The sequence below is a fragment of the Cavia porcellus genome, unplaced genomic scaffold (genome assembly GCF_034190915.1).
Source record: "Cavia porcellus strain 051 isolate PalLab524CR breed Dunkin Hartley unplaced genomic scaffold, mCavPor4.1 scaffold_25, whole genome shotgun sequence".
Lineage (NCBI taxonomy): Eukaryota > Metazoa > Chordata > Mammalia > Rodentia > Caviidae > Cavia > Cavia porcellus.
The window spans coordinates 36,108,977-36,131,190 of NW_026947508.1; the positions used below are offsets into that span (position 1 = coordinate 36,108,977).

A 22,214-nucleotide genomic window follows, 5' to 3' on the forward strand; every position below is an offset into this window, starting at 1 on the left:
CAGAAATTAATTTGCTGGGCTGAGCATGTTTACCTTTTCCCAGCGAAGGCGAGACAGTAAACAGTGGCCCTGTGGCTGAAATTGAATTGATAACTGCATCAACGTGCCAGATAACGCCTAAAATAATACGCCGATAAGGAAATTCGATTTGATTTGCTGCTGCGCATCAGATTGGCCCCATCTGTAGCTGCCTGTAATCATTTTCAATTGCGTTGGGAAACCTTATTTGTCCTTAAATATTTCTGTCATTTTTCATTGCTGGCGACAGATCCTTGGGCAGGTGGCAGGGGTGCACTGCCTCTGTGGGCGCGGGGCGGTGGCCCGAGGAGGAGGGTGGTGCAGACTCGGGAGAAAGAGGCAGGGAGCAGGCAGCCGGGCGGTGACAGCTGTTCCTCCAATCAATCACACTGTCGACAGGGAGGGACGACTGGCTGGCAGAAATTGAGTTTGCCTCACAGGGGACGATTGAGCAAATTAATAGCCCATTAGCCAAGCAGTGACCTGAGAAATGAAGGTGCAGGGGTTCCTGCTCACTCAGGCCGGCCAGGGTGGGGCAGGGCCAGGGAAGGGTCTGGGGAGGGGACAATCAGGAGGGGGAGTGGGAGGTGCTGTGCAGATGAGATGGGCATCATGTGTGGGTGGAGTGGGGAACAGACGGTGTAGGAGGAGAGATGTCCAGTTGTGGGAGGAAGATTAGAGATAGAGATTCCCAGCAGTGGTGCCGTGGACTGGAGGTCTGGGGTGGCTCTGATGTCTGTCTACTACCTTTCCATGAGTACCATGCTGATAAACTACTCCCTGTCCTTGGCTCTGGATCTTCCCTTTACTTCCTTACTTCGTGGTTCCAGAGCCCTGGAGACACGTGGTATTCTCTGTTTTCCTCCCCCCACAGCTCCCTGCTCCTCAAGCCAGGAGGTAGGGCCAGTGCCTTGCGGTCCATTGCTTCTAAACCTTATAGGCTCTTGAGGGTCAAGTGCCACTCTGCATCCCACCTCTTCCCTGCCATCCACCATGGTCCACATTTGCTGAGAACTTTGACACTCACCTCTGTTCCTAAGCCCCATCTCTGACTGCTCTGACCTCTTCTGCTTCTGTGTTTTTCCTTATACTATATTTCCTCCTGGAGAATCTCGTCAACAACCTAACTTGTTCTCTGGGGGAGCCCCTCCCCTCAAGTCCTTCCCCTACCCATCTCTGACCCCTCAACTGTCACTCTTGGACACTCTCCTGGACCCCAGGGGGCATGGTTTCAGCACCCTCTTACCAACACACTGAACCTCTTTACATCCTTTGCCTTCTCCACGATCCAGCTATTCTCCTTTTTGTCTAGACACACAGGCGGCTAAACGCAGCTGGGGAAAATCACAAAACCACTCAGATTTGTGCCAATAAAAATTCACAGTTTCCAATCTCAGCACTACCAAGCAATCCTTTTACATGCTCTTGGTCAGAAATGTCTCTCCTTTCCCAGAGATAGTTCAACAGTATTTTACCTTCACAGCCCTTCCCTTCCTTCTGTCCCCTCTTCTCCTGCTAGGTGGACTTGCTTCCTACTTCACTCAGAAATGGGAGTCCTTAGGTATGAATTCTCTCAGCTTCTTTGCATACACCATTTTCTTCCCTCTGCTTTTGATGGAGGAGGTACTGATCTTCCTATTTTAGCTTAATTGTTTCTCCCGGGCTTGGAATCCCCTTCCGGCTACATTCCCTGGGAAAATCGTCTGTTCTCTGTCTTACCTCATCCCCTTCCTGTCCTTCTTCATGCTTTCCTCCATCTGCACGCAAACTCCTCCTCTCTCAGAAGACAGGCATGTCAACCAGCCATCTGTCCCTTCCTGAGGCCACCCTGTAATGCTTATCTCTTCCCTCCCTCCCTTTTCACCTCCAATGGCCGGGGATTCTTGCTTACTGTCCTTTATCTTCTGACTTGGAAGATTGGTTTTCATTCCTACCATTTTAAGGAAACTGGTCTCAATCAGGTCTTTGATAGTCATCTGCTAACTATAATAGATATTCCAGTCAATCAATTTATTAATTCAATAAATATTTGTTGAGTGTCTCCCATTTGTTATTAATTCAATAAATATTTGTTGAGTGTCTCCCATGTGTTAAGCACTGTATGTACCAGGCTCTAGAGGATACAATGAGATTTTCTAGGTCCTAAGGGAGTTTACTGCCTAGTAAGAGAACAGATACAGTAAAATATTTATATAATTGAAAGATAGTAGTTGTGCCCGAGAAGTAGGGTGCTATGGGAGCCTAAATTATGGAAATTTGCACTGGTTAGGGAAACCTGGACAGAATTCCCTAAGGAAAAGATGTGGGCTGAGATGTGAAGGTGGGTACGAGTTGAAGAGCCCAGAAGGGAAGCAACAGCACTGATCAGTCACTTTGGCACTGTGCTGTGCCAGATGCTGTACTGAGTGTCTCCGTTTTATAAGTGAGTTAAGGAAGGCTGGAGAAGATGTTGCCTTGCCCATGGTCACGTGGTGGGTAGCTGTGCTGTGCTTTCTCCCTAGCAATGCAACCCTGAGTTCATGGTCTTAGCCAGCGCTCTGCCTAGGATGTTCCGCAGTCACTTCTCTCTGTGCATCTCTCTGGTTTTCTTCCTTCCGTTTCTGCCTCTGATACTCACTCCTACTATGGTTTGTCGACTTGAAAGTCTCAAGCCCAACCTGCCTGCATTGGAACTTCTCTTCCTCTAGTCCTGCTTTTCTCCTGCGTTTTCTGTTTCATGGAGTGGTGCTACTATCTACAGCCATCCCTAAAACTACACTCTTTAGTTAGGCCCCTACATCTTTGGCATTTTTACCTCTAAGGACTAGTCAGAACCATCTTTTTTTGGCATCTGCCTAGTTCAGGTATCATCAACTCTGGTCTTTACTATTAAGTGCCCTAATGCATCTCTCTGCCCTCTAATCTATTTCCATCTCTACAGATAGAAGGAGCTTCCTAAAACACAAATCAGATCCAATCATTCAGCCACTTAAGACCCTTTCCTTGCTCCCAAAGCCCACAGCATACATTCTGAACTCCTTATCACACAAGCGCCTCGCCAGCCTCTTATCCCTCCCAGCAATACTATGTGCTATGGCTGCGCAAGACCTACCTTCTCCCTATTATTCCCCCTGTCAATAATGCCCATGACTTCCATCTCCCTACGGGCAGCTTGAAACTCTTATTTATTTTTTAAGACCATCCTCAGACAATGTGTCCTCTTTGAAGCCTTCCCTCAGGGTTAATTACTTTCTTTTTAATGCTGTGTTCTTTACATGCCTGTACCATTATCACTGCACATGTATAATTTTGTAGTTATGTATCTGTCTGCCTGTTTTCTCTGTTCTGAGCTATTGAGGGCAATGAAGTTATCAACCTGATTCAACCAGGTATTCTCAAGGCCCATCCTGGGCCCCAGCATAGGATGGGCATTAGTAATGGCCGGATAATTCAGTGAAGAATGAATGAAGGGCCAAAGGACAATGTTTGCAAGGACAGTGAGATGAGATGGGAGGACATGGGGTGAGAGAGGTGGGAATGGGGTGGGGAGGCAATGGAAGTTAAGTTGAAAATTCTTCTGGCTTCAGTGAGTCCTTGCTCATGGCCAGCAGGAGTAAGAGGTTACAAGGGTTTCATGAGGTGAATGCTTTCCAGAGATAGGTGCTCTGTAACTGGTCTTCCCACACAGACCCGGTGGGTAGTGACCATATGAACATGACCAGGTATAAATCCCTTGCCTAAAGACAAGCCCAGACAGACAAGGGGATCCAACAGGTGAAGGCCCACATGCCCCTGCAGGGCTGGGCAGGCTCCCCATCCCAGTGCTCTCTGCAGGCCTCCATCTGGTGCCCACCCTGCCCAGCACCTCTGGGCTGCGTGTACTGTGTTCTCTCTCAGCAATTTCCCTACCGGAGAAAGCTCTAAGGGTTTCAATTACCGGCGCATGGGATTTAGTGCCCTGGGCTTCTCTGACTGGAGGAGATTTATTTGAAGGTTTAGTGTCGTGGAGAATTCACGTCTTCACTCCCAGGAGCCTAGCTTCCGTCCTGAGCCCCTAAATCAGGAACCAAGATGGGCTATTGTCACTTACCGCATTAGCCTCGTTAGCGGACCAGGAGGGGTGATTAATAGCAATGCACACACAGCCGTCCTGTTCCTGCTGGCTACCACTCCTGTCGCTGCTCCTGACATGGGGAGGGGTAGGGAGCGGCTAAGCCTGCTCTAGAGTGACTGAGGTTTCTGGGCCTCCCCAGCCTCCCTCCCCAGTTCCAGGCAGGGCATTCATGCAGCCCTTCCAAATCTGGGGACAGTTTAAAGGCCAGCAAGTCCAGCCAGAGAGGGTACAGATGGAAGCCTCGGGCTCAACTCCTGAGAGCTAGAATAACAGGGGTGCTGAGAAGGCCGGTTCTTGGATAAGGCCTAGAGTGCACACCTGTGTGCAAAAGGGGTCGTGTGTGAAGTGTGGGATTGAGTGTAGAGGATGGAGGAGGTGGAGACATGGGTTTCTTTTATTTCCCAGATGCTCTTGTGCAGGTACTATGGGCTGGTAACATTGTAAGAACTGCAGGTCCAGCACCAAGGCAGACTGAGGAAATCCTCAGAGGGGTGTGTGTACAAGGGAAAGAGTTACAGGTCAGGTGAGAAAGAGAAAGAAGGGTGGCCTGGAGGAAGGTGCAAATGTGTGAGTGTTGCGAAGAAGAGCCACAAGGCTTGTGATTGTGAACAGGAGAGAGGAAGAAGGATCAGTGCAAAAGATGATTGTGTGAAAGTGTGTGTGTCTGTGTGTGTAAAATGGGGACAAGAGAAAGCAGTGTGTGATAGAGACATTGTGTATAACGAGTGGAGAAGTGTGGAGGGGCAGACACACACAAAGGAAGGGAGGGAGAGAGAGGTGGTGTGTGCCTGTAATCTGAGCGCTCTGAGAGGCTGAGGCAGGAAGATTGCAATTCAAGCCCAGTTTGAGAGAAGAGAGAGGATGTAATTCAGGTTCCTATGTATACTAGGAATGTGTGTGTGTGTGTGTGTGTGTGTGTGTGTGTGTGTGTGTGAGAGAGAGAGAGAGAGAGAGAGACAGACAGACAGACAGACAGACAGAGACAGAGAGAAAGAGAGCATCTTGGGATAAGAGTTGTGTATGAATATATTAAGACAGAAAGGTATGTGTGTGAGAAACAGAGCTGGGGGGAGAAACATGGGAGGAAGGGAGGAGTGGAGAGAGAGAATTTAGCACTGTGTTTCCTTTTTTCTATCTCTTCAAATTCTCCCCTCCCTGTCTCTGCCCACTCCACCAAGTTTTTGGAGTCAGGCTAGCCTTGGTTTGAATTTCACTTCTAGCTTTTTCCATTTCTCCATTCATTGAACAAATGGTTCCTGAGTACCTGGGGTACTACCCTTTACCTTTCTGTGCCTTGCTTTTCTTTTCAAAATAAAGAAGGCAATAATGATATTGCCTAGCAGGGTGATAGCGGTAACTTGGTGGTATACTTTATAGAAAACATCTTACAAGAGCACAGAACTTGGAGCTGGATATACCTCAGCACAGCGTCTGGATGCAGGGTGACAGAGGGTAGCCACAGAGCTAGGGCTCCTCTGTCAATCCTGTTTCCCTTTCTCTGTTCTTCTCCCTCCCTCTCTCAATCACAGTTGAGCCATAGTATTAATTATTAGAGCCAATTGACTGTTTAGACTCTGATGTTTTAACTAATCACCACTAATGGCAAGCACTGGTGGGCAATCACATTCATTTAGTTCTCAGGAAAACCCCTTCTCACAGCTGAGAGCAGACTAGAGGGAGGCATCCGGGAAGGAGTGGGATCACTACAGCTCAGGAGGAAGCCCTGCTTTTCTCTTGTAGCTCTAGGTGATCCAGGTCCTTTGGGGAAGGGCGAATGAAGCCAGGCCTTGGGCGTGGTTGGCTTTTTTCCCTACCCTTTGATTTTTTTACTCTTTGGCTCTAGTCTCCTATTTTGACTTACAACTCTGTCATGAGACTATCAAGTAACCACCATCCTGGGGCCAGGAATATTTTACCTGCTCCCTTTCCTGGAGTTGCTTTTTAATTGTTGTCCCTCCTAGAAGTCTACTTCCAGGAAGAGGCATTTACAGGTGCAAATCACATCTTCCTGTAGGGCATCAGCCTGGTGCTGGTTGCCATGGGAAGCTGTACCCTGTCTGTCTGGCTGATGCTTTGAATGAAGATAGGAGACACGCACATGCCCAGCATTTCTGAATCTGGAAGAAGGCCAGGGTGAGAGATGTGTCCTGAGTATTGTGTGCCAGAGAAACACCCGCTCGCTTGTCTTGCCTTCTCTACACTGTAAGCATTGGTTCATGTTAAAATGTAGATTCTGACAGCAGCTCTGGAGCAGGTCCTGAGGTCACATTTCTTCCATGCTTCTAAGTGACACAAACCCATGTTGCTGGCCTCTGGCTACCCTTTGAGTAGCAAGGTCCTAACTAGACAGTCCCTGGAGTTCCAAAGCCAACTCTCACTCTCACTCCTGTTTCTTGAAGTGCAACCTGTGCCACACTGAGCCCACGGCCATGCTACCCCTGGTCTAGCCTAGTTGCGGAAGGCAGATCCCCAGTACTCGGGAATGCCCACTTGGTTCAGGGTGAAGGCCAGCTACGGCTGGACCACAGAGCCCAGATGCCTGGAGGAGGGGACATTGGTGCCATAGCCAGTAGGTGTCGCTGTGGCTCTAGCACTGGGAGGGGGTGTTAGCCAGGCCCTAGAGCAGGCCAAGGTTCTGGGAGCACCAGGAAAGTCTTCACCAGGGGTTCTCAAACTTTAAGTACACAGAACACTTGGGGGTTCATGTTAAAAAGTAGATTCTGATTCAGAAGCACTGGAGCAGGTCCCAGACTACATTTCTTCCAGGATCCTAGGTGACACCCCTGTTACTGGTTGTGTGGCCACCCTTTGAGTAGCAAGGTCCTATGAAGACAGTGCCTGGGGCTCCAGAGCCAACCCTCACTCTCACTCCAGTTCTTGAAATAAAGCTCAAAATTAGAGGCCAAAGACAGCTACGACAAAAACCTCTCTTTTTGGAGACAGGTTTAGCTAGACTAGCATAAAGCAGGCAGTTTCTAGAGAAACTCGGAACTAAAACCTAACTGTACTCCTCTGAGCCCACCCAGGAGAGCTACCTAAACTCAGATCCAACTCCGGTACCCAGATTAGCCTCTGTTCCCCGTGTGCCATCTGTTGCTTTAGTCCTGAACCAACACAAGCCTTAGCTTCTCTGACAACCTTCCTGGTCCTCTGCTGTACTTTCCCTTGGATGCCAGCTGGGGCCAGGAGAGTGGGATCAAACTCTTCTGGACTCAGCTAAGGCGGGCAGCAATGGCCCAGGCAAAGGAGAAAAGCACCTCGCAGCCTGGTGGTGAATACGCTTGCTTCAGGCCTCTTCTGAAAGGCTGTTTGCCGTGGGGGGAATGGAGAGACTTGCTTGCTCTCAGCCCACAACGCTCAGCTCTGTCTAACGACTTCCTTTCCTGGGCTTGGGGAGGTGTGGAGGAACTGTGTCCTTTAGCTCAGCCCAATTGCAACAGGCGAAGTGGAGGAGGTGTGGCTCTGTGGGGTGGTGCGGGCCAAGCTCACTCCGAGCATTTTCTCTCCAAATCATTTTCCCAGAGGGGCATTCTTCTTTCCCACTCCTGTCCACTGTCTGGCCTTTCTAGCTGGTGAACAAACAGATTCCTGCAGGGGTTACAGATTATATTAGCTGGGCAGTGAGAGTTTACCCTTGAAGCCTGACATTCTGTGATTTTTTTTGTCAGATAGAAATACCATATGATTTTAGAGGTTTTGTGTGTGTGTTTTTTTGCTGGGGATGGAACCCAGGGCCTTTCACATACTAAGTATACACTCTGCCACTGAGCTACACCCCCAGCCCAGGAATGCAATTGTAAATAGGAGCCACTGGGCCTTGCCCTGGAGGGCTACCCACCATGACCTTCTTCTCAGGTGTGGGGCATGGGTGTCAGAGAAGAGTCATCTCTGACACTGTGAGGCATCACGTAATTAAAATACCTCTGCATCATACTAAATACTTTTAAAAGCAACTTCTCTTACACTTACAGACACCTATATTTGGAAAAACTACCTCTGCATTTATAAAGCACCTCCATGTTTACAAAACAGCTCTACATTTTACAAATCAATTCCTCATTATCCATTGAGATAAACAGATCCTTTTGCATACTTTGGAGAAGTTGATTTCCCTGTGTCTCATCTGTAAAATGGAAAGAGTAAAAGTATCTGCTTTAAAGGGTTATATATTAAGTCTTTTGAATAGCCCGACACATATAACCCTTTATGTTAGTTATTTGCTATTGCTGTTATTAGTACTAACAGCCTGGGATATTTAGCCCTGTAGGGAAAGTGTCTTTGGATGGGAAAAGGTAGAAATCATTGTTGAAATCATGTTGCTAGTAGGCTTAAGAATGGAACTTTGGGCTTCAGGAAGCTGGTGTTCCATCTTCTATACCAAAATTATCTGACTGAAGAGTCCTGCAGGGTAGCAAGGGGCACTAGGCAGGAGTGTATGTCTAGGGCACGAGAGGAAACAGGTAGAGCCACCCTTCCTTGTTGAATCTACTCTGGGTGACTGGACTTCCCTGCCTTCGTGGGACCTAGAGAGGCACTATGGCAGCTCAGGGCCAAAGCCCACCATCCAAGATATTTGCCTCTTCCCTCCAGCTTGTACCTTCTGTTTCTTTCTACCCTGGCCTTTGCTCCTAGTCCCACTCCCTGTATCCCTGCATTCTGTGCTGGTGTCTCAGTCATGGGCAGAATCTTGAGGCCGGGGTTGGACTGAATAGCGAGCAGGAAGGAGTTAGGCAGAGAGCCTGGGAGGCTGGAACATGGGTTCTGGAGTCAGACAGAACATGGTCTTGCCAGCCAGCCCATGGCTGTGGGAGGGCACCATCCTCTAGGATTTCTCTCCTAGAGGCTCTGGCCAACTTCCCTGGCCTTCCAGTTGCTTTAACAAATGAATGAGATGAGTGTATGTCTCCTGAAGCCTTGCAATTTGTATCACTCAGGTCTTAGCCTGCTTTGTGAGGAGAAATCATGAAGTGGCTGTGGGCCTGGGAGTACAGGGATAAGGCTGACAACCTGGGAGCTGGTGGGGGTGAAAAGGCTATGCCCATGGGCCCTCGAGTTCCTCCTCCCACACTGGCCTGGCCCTTCCCCAGGCAGAGTGGTCAGTGGTCAACAGGACAACACAGGCTGTGTCATGAGGAGGGCAGCTGCATGGGGGTTGGGCTGGAGGATGTGTGCAAAGAGGGCCTGAGACAGAGGGGCAGCTGGGAGGCCCAGCCAGGCACTGCCTGTTACTCGCTGTGCCATGGGCCTCTCCACCACCAGCACCTCCCTTTAGCTGCTGAGAGGCCCAGCCCCACGTTCCCTTGTTCTCCTAGATCTCAGCTCTCATCACAGACCAGGACTATAGGAAGATGCCAGGGCTCAGGCTGGCATCCATACTCACTCCCTCTGTTGGTCTAAGCATTCTTGCCTTCCTCCCCTTCTTTTCATTTTTATCATGACCTGTTTCCAACCTAGTCCTGGAACACCCTGAAAATTTGTAGCTGACCCTGTTGGGGTACAGAAGAGTGAGGGCCAAGTTTAGTAGTGCACAGGCTGGGGGAGGCTGGGCCCACAGACAACCCGGAGAGGCTGATGTGAGAATGTTTAGGAGAAGAGTGTGGTCAGTCTCTGAGCAGAAAAGGGCTCCCTGGAGAAGGCAGCAGCAGGTGTTTGGAGAGTTGGATGGCAAGAGAAGGAAGGGTATAATAGTAACCAAGACCAAGGCTGAAGCAGCACAGTGAGTGAGGGAGGAGAGTGAGGTGTCCCTGCGTGAGGGTCAGGGGTCCGTCCCTAGGCCATGATGTTGAAGCCCCTCTGTATTCAACAGGAAATCGGGGCTGTGACTAGAGTAGTCCTTTGCAAAAGACATGGCCGGGCCATTTCTTTAATCATGCTTTAAAAAGCCAAGCACTGGCCCAACATGCAGCAATTCAATGTTTACAAGGATGGAGGTAGCTAGAATTATCATCTCCCTTTCCCTGTGGAGGGGTCCTGGGACTGCAACAAGTCAAGGGAGACACTCTAAATTCTGCCATCAGCACCTCTGCAGCTAGGATGTGCAAAGGCCCGGGCCTCAGCAAGGCTTGCAGGGGTGTGTGGGGTAGAGACTGCTGCTGAGCTGGCCAGCCTTGCCTCTCCCCGATTCTTACCCCCACACATCACTGTCTTGGTCTTACTGAGTTCTTTGAATTTTTCAAATGGGCCATTCTCTGCTTTAGGGGCCTTTAAACACTCTGTTCTATCTGCCTGGGAACTACCTTTCAGAGCTTAGTTCCTAGCAGCAATCATGTGAGCTTTTCAGTTAGACCATGTGCTCCATAGCCCCCCAAGCCTTACCTGGTTGTAATTATACCTTTCCTCATCTACTTCTTCAACAGGGCCTGGCACAGCGAGTGATGTCAAGTAAAGGAGTAAATGGAGAGGTAAGGAAAAGCGCTGCTCCCTGAGCCCTCTGACTCACTGCTCTAGTGTTAGGAGCTGGAGTGTGGTGGCACTTGTCTGTAATCCCAGCATTTGGGAGGCTGAGGCAGGAGGATTACTGTGAATTTGAGGCCAGCCTGAATAACATAGTGAGACTTTGTCCCCCTCATCCCCCCTCCAAGAAAAAGAAAAAAGAAAAGCACCCTGGGATTCAGAGAAACTTGGTGACTTGCCTAAGGTCACATAACAGGGAAGGAGATGATCTGGGATAGCATCCTGAGGAAAGTGAAGTTTTCAGGAAGAATAAGCCTGGTCCAGGAGACAGATAAAGCTTCTCTGACCAACAGGGTTTAGAGTTCAACCTGGATCACACAGCCAAGCACCAGTGAGTCAGGAAGAAGAACAATGGGAGGAGACACGCCCTGAAGCCATGAGGCTCCTTGAGAAGAAGAGATAACATTGTCCTGGGAAGCTCAAAATGTCCCTGGTTGGGGAAGCCTGAGATTACACAGCTTGAAGGCAGGAGAACCATCGGAGGCTGAGGGCAGGGGAAGTCCAACCCAGCCTGGGGTAGCCCTGCCCTGTTCTTCCAGCCGAGCTGGGGAATGGCCACCTGCCACTCTCCTCACACCTGGGCTGCCCCCTCCCGCCCCACCCCCCATATGCAGCCCTGGCTGCAGCTACCTCTGCCCTCTGGCCAGCAGCAGGCCCAGCTGGCTCACCTTCTCAATCAATATTGTGCTCTTAATGGGCCCAGCCACCAGCACCAACCAGGGGCATTAAATGTTAATTATATCTATTTGGATTTGAAAAATTTTATTACTTGAGTTAATTATGGCTGGAGTCATAAAAAGGTTTCAGAGTGAAAGGGCTGCCTTATTGGGGCCACTTTCCCCAAGACAGATTGGAAAGGAAAAGAAGAAATAAAAGCATTGGGCTCAGAGGGTGGCCACTCTATGTCCACCATGCTGTGGGTTCTGACCTCAGGACTCCTGTTCCCCAGAAGAAAGGCCTGAGACATAGCCAACCTACCAGCTATGCACCCAGAACACAGGAGAGGTCTATCCTGGGAGGAAGGGCCACTGGCCAGGGTACACCACTGGGACTTGAGGGTGTCCAGGGCTCGGCTCCAAGTGTTTGGAATCCTGGGAACTCCCCCACCCAGCTCCACCCAGCCCTGCCTGATTGCTTCCTGCCAGCCCCACTCTTGATTCATGGGCCTGACCTTGGGCTATAAAGTGCTCACTCTAGCGGGCATAGAGGCAGGATTTACAGCTTTGGGGTCAGCTGTAGGCGATGACACACACAATAGCTGACTCACAGGGTGCCCCATTCCCAGCCCACACATAACTCTCTTGCACACACAGGTACACACAGATTTTGACAGAGCGACAACCCCACAGTCATGCCCAGGAGCTCTCCTCAGGCATGTTGGTAGAGCAAATGCTGTGTGTAAGGAGCTTTATGAGCGTTTGTCTAATCCTCAATGCTGATCCTGGGAGGTCAGTCTAAGTCCGGGTTCCTCATTTTACTGAGGAGGAAGCAAACCAAGGGCTCATACAGTCCAAATTATGTGAACACATGTGCCCTAGAAGGAGACCACTCTGTGGAGCACCCGATGCCCTGTGTGCTGGCCAGGCAGTTAGTGATGCTATCCAGACCCTGTGGGGTGGGGTGGGGCAGTGTGGTCCAGGGGTAGACCTGTCCCTGTCCCAGCTGATTGAGAGAAGGAAGAATAAGATAGAAGAACCGCTTAAGGATCAGCTCTCAGATAAGAATTTCAAATTGCACAAAAGAAAAATTCTCCCCATTACTGGGGTTAAACTCAGGGCTTTCCTATTGAGCTACATTCCCAGTCTATACATATATAGAGTCCACAAAAAAATGTATACACATCTTAGCAGTTCACGGTACTAGTAAATGTCTGGACGCTAATAGTCACCACTTTGAGCATATCTTGTACAGTAATTGTAGAAGCCAAAGGTACCTTGTATGAATCTCATGATGTCTCAATAAATTTAGTATTAAAATATTTTTACAAGTTTTAAATTTTCCTAATGTATACATCTTTTTGGTGGGTTCTGTATACTTTTTCTTTTTTGAGACAGGGTTTAGGTTGCAAATCGCTCATGCCGGGTTTGAACTTGTGCTCCTCCTGCATCAGCCACCCAGAGCTGGGATTACAGGCCTGTGCCACCACACCTGTGTCACAAAGTTTTAAAAACTCAAAGTAAGGGCCAGGGATTTACTTCAGTGGCATAAGCACCTGCCTGGCAAGCGTGAGATCATGAGTTAGATCCCTAGTACCAAAACAAAAACAAAACAAACAAACAAACAAAAAACAAAGTAACTGGGGTTGGGAGGAGTTTGCCTGTTAAGGAATTAATTACCCACTCAAAGAAAGGTGCCCAACCAGGTGTAACTGGTACAGGGAGGAAATGGTTCAGTGTTGTACCTCCCAAGTTGAGCTACTCAATAAACCTTTTATTACTGTTACTGTTGAGATTCTGTCACTGAAAAGATCATATGAAGTGAGTGGGCCAATCTCTCTTAGCTCAGATGCCATCTGTCTCTACTTGGTTTCTCCCAGTCTGTTTTCAGAATGTCTACTTTTCCCCCAAAACTAGTAGCCACTGTCCTCTGGAGCCGGGTCCCTCAGTCTCCATCAGGAACCTCGCCATCGCCATCGCCATCGCTGTCGTTTCTTTCCTCTTGTATTTTCACCCCTTTGTCCGTAAAGTTGTGTGTAACTTTTCTGGGAAAGCCCTTCCCTTGACCTTGCTACTTCCTGTGACTACTTTCTACTTTCCCACCTTCTAATCTGCCTCTTGGAACAAGGGCCTGCTTTTGTTGTCTCATCTTCTCACCTTTTGGGATGCAGCTTTGGTCCCCGCAGGTGTCATTGCCATGGACCCCTCATGGATGGCCTCGCAGTGCTGCTGTAAGTTCTTCCTAGTCTCCTGTGCTGCCATCTCGCACTGTGGTCGGCCCTCACCTCAGCCTTCACTCCTCAGCAGGGACTCTAGGATGCTGATACCTTGTCTCCATGTCCCAGTTCTTCTAGTTGGAGGCACACTCCTGTGCTCTTTGCTCTCAGTTTGTTTTCTCACTCAGAGGACTCCCAAGCCTTTCCACCGAGGTGAACCCCCATCTAAATCCTTTCTCCCTCTTCTCTCTTCTCTCCTCTCCTCCCCTCTCCTCTCCTCCCCTTTCCTTTCCTTTGCTTTTCCCTCCCCTCCCCTCCCTTTCCCCTGTGTTTCTAGGGATTGAATACCAGGCCTCATGCATGCTAGGCAAGTGCTCCACCACTGAGCAACACCCCTACTGCCCCCACCTCATTTCTATTCATTAAATAACTATTGTTCTGATCACCTTACTGCCCCACCACAGAGCCACTGATTAAATGAACATACAGGTAAATGTTTTCCAGGTAACCACTGATCATAAAGCCCGAAGTGCCCAGGGAAGGGGTGGCTGAGTTGGGGGCAGGAAAAACAAGGAGTTGGAATGATGCCAAAGGAGAGAAAAAGTTTTGAAGCAGGTAGATTTGGGTCCGCAGCTGGGCCCTGATCCTTGCCTGCTGTGGTATTAGGGAGGGTACCTCAAATATATGTTTGCAGAACACTTGCTGGCTTCATGCACTGACTTAAAGACTTGGCGTCACTCCTTCCTAATACTAGGACTACCCTATTTTAGAGATTGAAAATTTGCCCATATAACTTAATAGGTGCAGAGCTGAGGTATGCCCCCAGGTGGGCTGGCAGAGTGTGCTTATGACTTCTTGCTCAAGTCTCAGTTTTGTTCTGTTTTGCTCACTGTAGTGTCACCAGCATGAAGGAACCCAGTAAACATCCACTGAACAAAAGAGCATTTATCTCCATGACTAGAAAGTCTCTACTGGATTGGACAGTTTCTAGCAGTCACTGACTTTGGCAGAACCAGGGTCATGGAAAGGTGGGGAGTCAGGCAAAGTGTAGTGGCGTAAGGAGCTATAGTGGCATAGGGAGAGAAGGAGGAAGAGTGGGGACAGGCGTCGGCTGTGGACAGCTCACCTAGAACTGAAAGGAGGAAACAGTTGCAGGTAGCTCCAGGAGCACAGGTTCTGGACAATAATTATAGGGTGGTTTTCTGTTTTGGATGTGTAAGAGAGCTGGAGCTCCAGGAAAGAGGCTCCCTGCTGGGTCAGGGCTCAGAAATGATGTAAGGGATGAATCCCAAGCCCAGTACAGGGGACAATTCCTGCCTCTGATTTGGAGACAGAGATGAGTTATACAGAAAATGGCATCCTTCCCAGGGAAGAGCTGAGGTATAGAAAAACTGCTGGGATGGGTGAAGAGAGCCAAGATAAAAGAATGATGATGCCTCCTGAGGACCAGCTTTGCCAGGAGAGCTGGATAACCTGGAAGATAGGACTTCTCTCTTCTGCTGCTCCCTAGGATGCCTAGCGCCTGCTCCAGAGATAGGCATTTCTAATGCTACTTCTGGCTGGGCCAAGATAAGCTAGATCAATTCTTGAACTAACAGCAAAGGCCAGCCAGCTGGGATTTCTCTAGCACCCTGACAGGCTTTGGGGAGCCAACCAGAGCTGAAGCCAACTAGGCTTTCCTTGAGTGAAGCAATAAAAGGGGAAAATCAACATCCCAATGATCTTGTTTATGGTGCTAAGTAAGCTGTACAGCTTAATCCCTGTGAGGTTAATGAATTTACGACTTGCTTTGGAATTTGACAAGGGCTGTAAAAGAGGAATGAACCACTCTCTGTTCCTTCCTGGCTGCTAAGTATTGGACTAGCCTGGCTTGGCCGCCCTAAATTTAAGTGGTGGGTTCATGGCCAATTGTGGTCTGGGTTCTGAATTAAGTGGACCAAAGGAGGGAAGAGTTCAAGGACCAAAGGACCCTTCCCAAAACCCTCTGATGAAGTCAGAGTAAGCTGCCTTGTGTTGGTCAAGCTGGAGCTCCTAAACTTCAGCATTAAGACTGTTATGTTTTGGGCTAGTGATTTAACCCCTCTGAGCCTCCACTTCCTCATCTGTAAAGGACAGGTGATAACCGTGTAGCTCTGGGTATAGCTGGGAAAAAGATGTGAGATAATGCATGTAAAGAAATTAGCGTCAAGTTTTGTATATAATGAGTTCTCAATAAATGTTAGTGACAGTAATTATCATTTCATTTGGTCTTAAATCATAATTTTCTGTTTGCTTGTCTCTGTCCCCTACCATTTATCCATCCATTCAGAAATTCAATAAATCTTTATTGAAAAATTAGACTGCGTGCCAGGCCCTGTGTCAGACATAATTTGGAGCGAGGCACACACCTCTTATGCACATTAAAAGGAGAGAGCTGAGTGCTGAGAAAGAGGAATGTACAAGTTACCCCGAATGCACAAAGAAAAGGAGTGACTGAGCTACTCAGAGGTCACATTTGGATAATGTCTGGTGTTGACAGAGCAGTTGGAAAGCACAGAAGTCTTTAGCATGTGTTTCATTCTGGCAATAATGAAATCAAGAAATAGTAGTGGGACCACATGGTACAGTGATAGGTCAAAACATTTGGAACTGGCACAGTTTACAAATTTGGTACATTCGGAATTTCATAAGCAGAGAGGGCAGGACTTTCTAATACCACTGTTTGAATAGTTATAAAAATGAAGCTCAAATCATCATTGAGACAATGGAGGCTTCATCTCGTTCTCAGTTGGTGAGATGTTGAGAGCAAGGCTGTGCAGCTGCTTTTGAGTATGTAGAACCTCACAGAGATTCGGGCCTTTTTAACTGTTTCTCAGATAAATAAATAAATCGTTGTATAAATGTATATATTTCCGCTGGGAGCAAAACTACACAAAAGAGACATCAATACTCATCATTTTCTCTTCCTTTCCTCTTATCCTTCCTGAAAAGTGCTCTTACCACGATTGCCAGGGACTCGCATTTTGTCAATATTGATGAGTGAGCCTCAGAAATCCTCAGGTTGTGCTACTGGCAGAAACTTCAGTTCAGTGTGTCTCTCCCTTCTTTTATTTGGCTTCCGAACCATTGCACTCTCCTGTCTTGTACTGCCTTGCTGGACAGTCCTCATTCTCCTTGCTGGAAGCCTCTCCTTCCCTATGAAGGAGGGCGCACGTAAGTGTGTGCATGGATTGGAGCCTGCTTGGCATTCAAGACTCTTCTTAGCATATGGGCTGTTTGCTTCTGAGGCTTGATCTTAGGATATATTTATTCCCTGATCTCTCATCAGAGATCACTGGCTCCTGGTCCACAGTTTTAGTATTTCCAAAGTACTCTCTCTCACTCTTGACTGTCCTGATTCTTGTACTCTGGAATTAGAATTCTGCTGTGATCTGTTAGCAACTCCCATCGAATGAGCCAAGGTCTCAAAGACCTGGAGAAGCAACTTCAATTCAGCTGGTAAAAAGTTAACTTCTGCAGGTAGGTCCTGGATATCTCTCACAGATGCCAACTTGGGCAGAGATCTCACATGGGAAAGGGAGTGGGTACAGAGCTGGTGCCTGCAGGCATGACCTTTGACCACACCAAAAACTGCATTGACAGATAATGTTTGTTTGCCTGTCCCTAGGAGCCTGGTTAATGGACACAGCTAGTTCATACCTAGAGGTGATATCCAAGTGTATGAAGAATGCAAGAGTAGGGTAAAAAGACTAGGGGTGGGTCACAGATTTGCCAAAGAGGAATGAATATACCAGGAGAGCCCAGGTTCTAGTCAGGCCCTCCAAAGTTTCACCCAGTATCCAGTCATGGTAGCCTCTCAGGCCTCACTCTTTCCCCTCTCCTTGACCTCTTTATAGACTCTGTTCTGGTCCTTTAGCTCTCCATCCAGTGTTCTTCTCTTTGCCCAGAGGATAATACTCACAAAACACATGGAGGCTTTAGTTCAATCTTTCTCCTTCTCATTTGCTCCAGACCTGAAAACAATGGGTTTTTGGCTAGAAACTTTGTTTTCTCTGGTGCCACCTCTCCCTACTACTCAGAATATGTGAGAAAGAGCTTGGCCAAAGAAGAGATTCCCTGGCTGGCACTCTGAGGAGGCCCTTTGCTCTCCAGGGAAAGTCCCTGTGGACTCCACCTGTCCGGCTAGCCCCACTGTAGGGGACAGGCAGCTGGGACCCATCCTGCAGGCGTAGAGGCTGAAACAGGCTAATGAATCCTGATGGGAGAAGTGACCTTTTCCAAATGCCACATGTCATTGGATTTTATATCACACAAGGACAATGTGCCATGGGTATTAAAATCGTTTTTCCAATAGTTATATATGTGAGTGAGTGTGGTGCACAGTCTGTATGACGAGAGGAAAATCCTAATGAAGATGTCATCAAATGACCTTTGCTCCTCAGTACCAGACAGCCAGTCTTTAGGATGCCCCTTTTTCAGCCTGGATTTGTCTCTAGACCTCACTTTCCCTCTCTCCCCTTAAGTTCCAGATTCTATATGCCTTGCTCTAGTAAGGTCCACCATCCAGCCAAAAGGACAGCTGGAAGAAGGCAATCACTTAGCACATAGAGGCCCTAACAGAAACTGGCCCTGGGCCTCCTCTCCTCAGCTTCATGGGGAGGCTGGAGGATATTTGGGAAGGAAGGACAGAACCAGACAGAACAGATGGCAGGCATGGTGCTGAGGCTTCTGGAGTTCTGAACACTTGGAAAGGCTGGTCGTGGAGCCCAAAATGCCAGACTGCCTTGTTGAAAGTTTTAGAAAGTCTTACGGCCCAGCTCTAGACATCCCCAGCAGCACTGCTGCTCTGGATAGCTTTGTGAAAAGTTCACACCTGGCTAGAGGTAAAATCTGTGTCTCGGGAACTCTCAGAGAGCCAATCTGTGTTTCACTCCTTGGGTTCAGACCTTGAACCCACATGACAGCCTTTGGGAACCTGAAGTCTTAAAGTCTTCTTTTCTCTCTATTGACTATTTCTAAGTCCATTCGGTAATTCCCGATATGACCTGATTTTAAGTATCCTAATCCATAGGAACCCAGTTCTGTTACTCTGTGAACACCATGCCCATTTTCCATTGCTGATGTGGGGAAAGATGGAAAAGGCATAGGCAACTGGAATCAGAAACACAGATTTTGAAATCCTAGATTCGATTTTTAAAACATATATATACATTTTTTTGAACAGTCTCAATCTGTAGCCTAGGCTGGCCTCAAATTCATAGCAGTCATCCTGCCTTAGCTTCCCAAGTACTGGGATTATGTGTGCGCTACCACACCTGGCCCCAGACTCAATTTTTAATGGTGATATGAAGGATGTAAATAATTTAGTTCGCTTTTTGAGGTTCAATTTCTTTGTCCTAATATGAGTTGAAGGGACAATTTTCTCCTTGGTACAACTTCAGGATGTGGTCCTTGGCCAGGCCAGACCTCACTGGGGACTTACTTAAGCAGAGACACTCAGAAAGAATTGTGGCATAAGGAAAGGGATGGATAGAAGTAAATAAAACTCATCAATAGCAGGTTGTCCCAGATGAGTACCAGAATGAAGTGGCCAAAAGTCCTAGAAGTACACACACAGTTTATTCCCACTCTAGCTTTTATGCTTATACAAACCAAACCACATGTAAGAGGCTGTTTGTTTGGTGATGGGCCCTAACCTGCCTTTTTAGGTCCCACAGTACCAGATTGGGCCTCCCAAAGTCTAGGGAGAGACTAAGATCCAGCCCAGGAGTACTTCCTGGAACAATCAGTGCTCTTCATACTTTTTAAAAATTTTGTACAGAGAATCAAACTCAGGACTTTGCATTTGCCAGGCAGGCACTGTGCTGGTAAGCTACTTCCCTGGCCCTCTCCATACCTTCCTTTTGCTTCCTCAGATCCTTCAGTAGCCCAGTTCTGAATCTTGGTCCTCATTATTCAACAATTGTGCAATATAGATCAAGTAACTTCAGCCTCTGCACCTGTTTTTTTGATTTGAAATACTTAGTTAATTTACCCACCTCCAGGTTATTATGAAGATTACCTGATTTTATATACATAAAGAATGTTGGACACCCAGTAAGCACTTAATAAATATTTGCTATTATTATTGTACTACTCTGAGGGCAGCTGTGAAGGTCATGGATTCTAAATAATAGGAATGTGTTATTTTTGGCATCCTGTCAAGGTCTGTGTTCTGTGGGAGTGATTGATCAGTGCCTCGTCTGCCAAATTGGACATAGTCCTACGGGTGGATTTACCACTAGTCTAGCCAGTCAGAATGGAACACAGCTATTTGTCCTCTCAATTGTTCTGAAGTCCAAAATATACGAGCTGTTTGGGGGCAACCACAGCCCTGCTTTTTCTGATTTGCCATCTGAGCCTCTCTTTAGTTTAATTTCCCTTCCCTTTGCAGGAACTCATATTCAAATATTTATACCAGTTGCATTCATCTGTTTGGAAGATTCTACCCATTATTTGAGCATCATGATCATTAAATATCTGATTCTGTCATTCTTCTTGAAGCTGTTTGTGAAAATACCTCACTTCAGAGCCAGTAGCAAGAAAGCACACACTAAGTCTGGCTGTTTCAGGTCTCTCTTGTTCACCGGGCAAATTAATTCTCACCCTTCAGGACTTAATTCCAATTTCAGTCTTCTTTGAGAACTACTGACTATCATATTTAGTTTAAAAAATATTTGTCACACATACACAAAAACATTTGTCAGAACATTTCATATTAATTAGGATGGCTGTTATAAAAAGACAATAATAAATGTTGGAGAGGATTGGACAAACTGGAGCTTGTACTATTTTCTGGTGGGAAAGTAAAAAGTTTGGATGTTCTTAAAAATATTAAATACAATGTCTTCATATGACCACCCACTGGATTTAGATTCAGGTACATAGCCAAGAGAACTGAAAACCTTCATCCATACAAAAAAGACATGAATGCTCATAGCTGCATTATTTATCACAGCCACAGCATGGAAACAACCAAAATGCCCTTCAATTGATGAATAGATAAATAAAATGTGATAGATCATATGATGGAATATCCTTTGGCCATAAAAAGGAATGAAGTACATGCTGTAGCATGAATAGACCTTGAAAACATGCTAAATGAAAGAAACCAGTCACAAAAACCACATATTGTAGGATTCTGTTTATATGAATGTACAGATGAGGCAAATTTATAGGGATAGTAGATTAATGGTTGCCAGCAGCTAGTGAGGGGAGGCATGGTGACTGCTAATAGGATTTCTTTTGGGGGAAGAAAAATGGTCTAAAATTAGATCGTGGTGTTGGTTGCATAGCCCTGTGAATATACTTAATCAGACACTAAATTTTATACACTTGAAATTGGTGAATGTACAGTTTGCAAATGATAATGCAATAATGCTGTTACTTTTTTGTTGGTACCTACTACATGCTAGACCTTAGTAGTAGTAGGGTGGGGCTCTGGTAGAAGGTTGGGAAGGGTGTTAAGAGAATGTTCCTTGGGTTGAAATATTCTTTTATGGCTGAGTAGAAATCCAGTGAAGAAATAGGGGAAGAGAATGTTCCTAGCAGAGAAACAGCAAAAAAAAAAAAAAACCCTATGAGCTTTGAAGTCAAAATCGTAACTGACTCACTTACTACTGATATGACTATGGCAAGTTACCTAAGCTGTCTATGCCTTAGTTTCTTTTTCTTTTCTTTTCTTTTCTTTTCTTTTCTTTCTTTCTTTCTTTCTCTCTTTCTTTCTTTCTTTCTTTCTTTTTTTCTTTCTTTCCTTGTCTTTTTGAGGCAGAGTTTTACTATGCAGTTCAGGCTGGCCTTGAACTTACTTTGTAGCCAAGGCTAATCTTAAATTTCCAGTAATCTGCCTGCCTCTGCCTCCAGAGTCCTGGGATTACAGGCATGCAATACCATGCCTGGCTCTGCCTGTTTCTTTACCTGATATAATTATATCTACTTTGCAGGTACTGCTCTCTACTATGTAACATGGGCTGTGGTGATGATGAATCTACATATATGAAGTGCTAAATAGAGAGATATATAATAAGATCCCTAAATGTTAGCTACGTCATATTTTGGTATTCACAAAAGCTAAGGATGCGGATGGAAAGACAGGTAGATACCAGATTATATGGGATCTTCATGCAGGCAGAGAAGTTTGAGCCTAGACAAGAGGAAATAGATGTCTGGAAGAGAAGGGAGGAAGAAAGTGTTTAGAAGGAGTTAAAGGGAATAGGGTTCAACACTGAGGAATATCATATATACTGATTTTCTTGATGATGTAGAAAGTGAGAATGAATGTCAACTTCACTGGGTTAAGAAATGCCTAGCAGATTAATAAAGCATGCTCCTAGATGTGTTTGATGGGTGCTGTATAATACTGTCCCTCATCTATCCCTCTGCGGCACTCTTCCCCTGCTGGGCTTCCTTGCCACCATGAACTAAGCAGCTTTACTTCCCTCTACCCCTCCAAAATGATGTCTCTCCCTTGGTGCAAGCTGACCACAGACTGAAACTGTGAGCAAATTAAACTTTTTCTCCTTTAATCTGTGGATGTTGGGGGGTGTTGGCTCAATGGTAGGAAAGCTAATAATACCCTTATCATGCTGTTTATTCCCGGTAAGCTCTTGCTATTTGTCTAGGCGCCATTTATCACTTCTTGTCTTTGCTATTGGTGATCCATCCATGCCCTCTTGACTATTTGATCTGCCATATCGCCCTCTGCTCTACATTCTCACAACACCTTGAATATACCTCTATTTATACAAGGAAATTTGGCAA

The 22,214-nt window shown here is 46.8% G+C and overlaps 1 protein-coding gene across 2 annotated transcripts in view; it reads right to left on the bottom strand.

Moving 5' to 3' along the window:
• Positions 1–22,214, bottom strand: part of Rnf220 (ring finger protein 220) — a 225,331-nt gene that overhangs the window by 46,288 nt on the left and 156,829 nt on the right. The window lies entirely within an intron of this gene.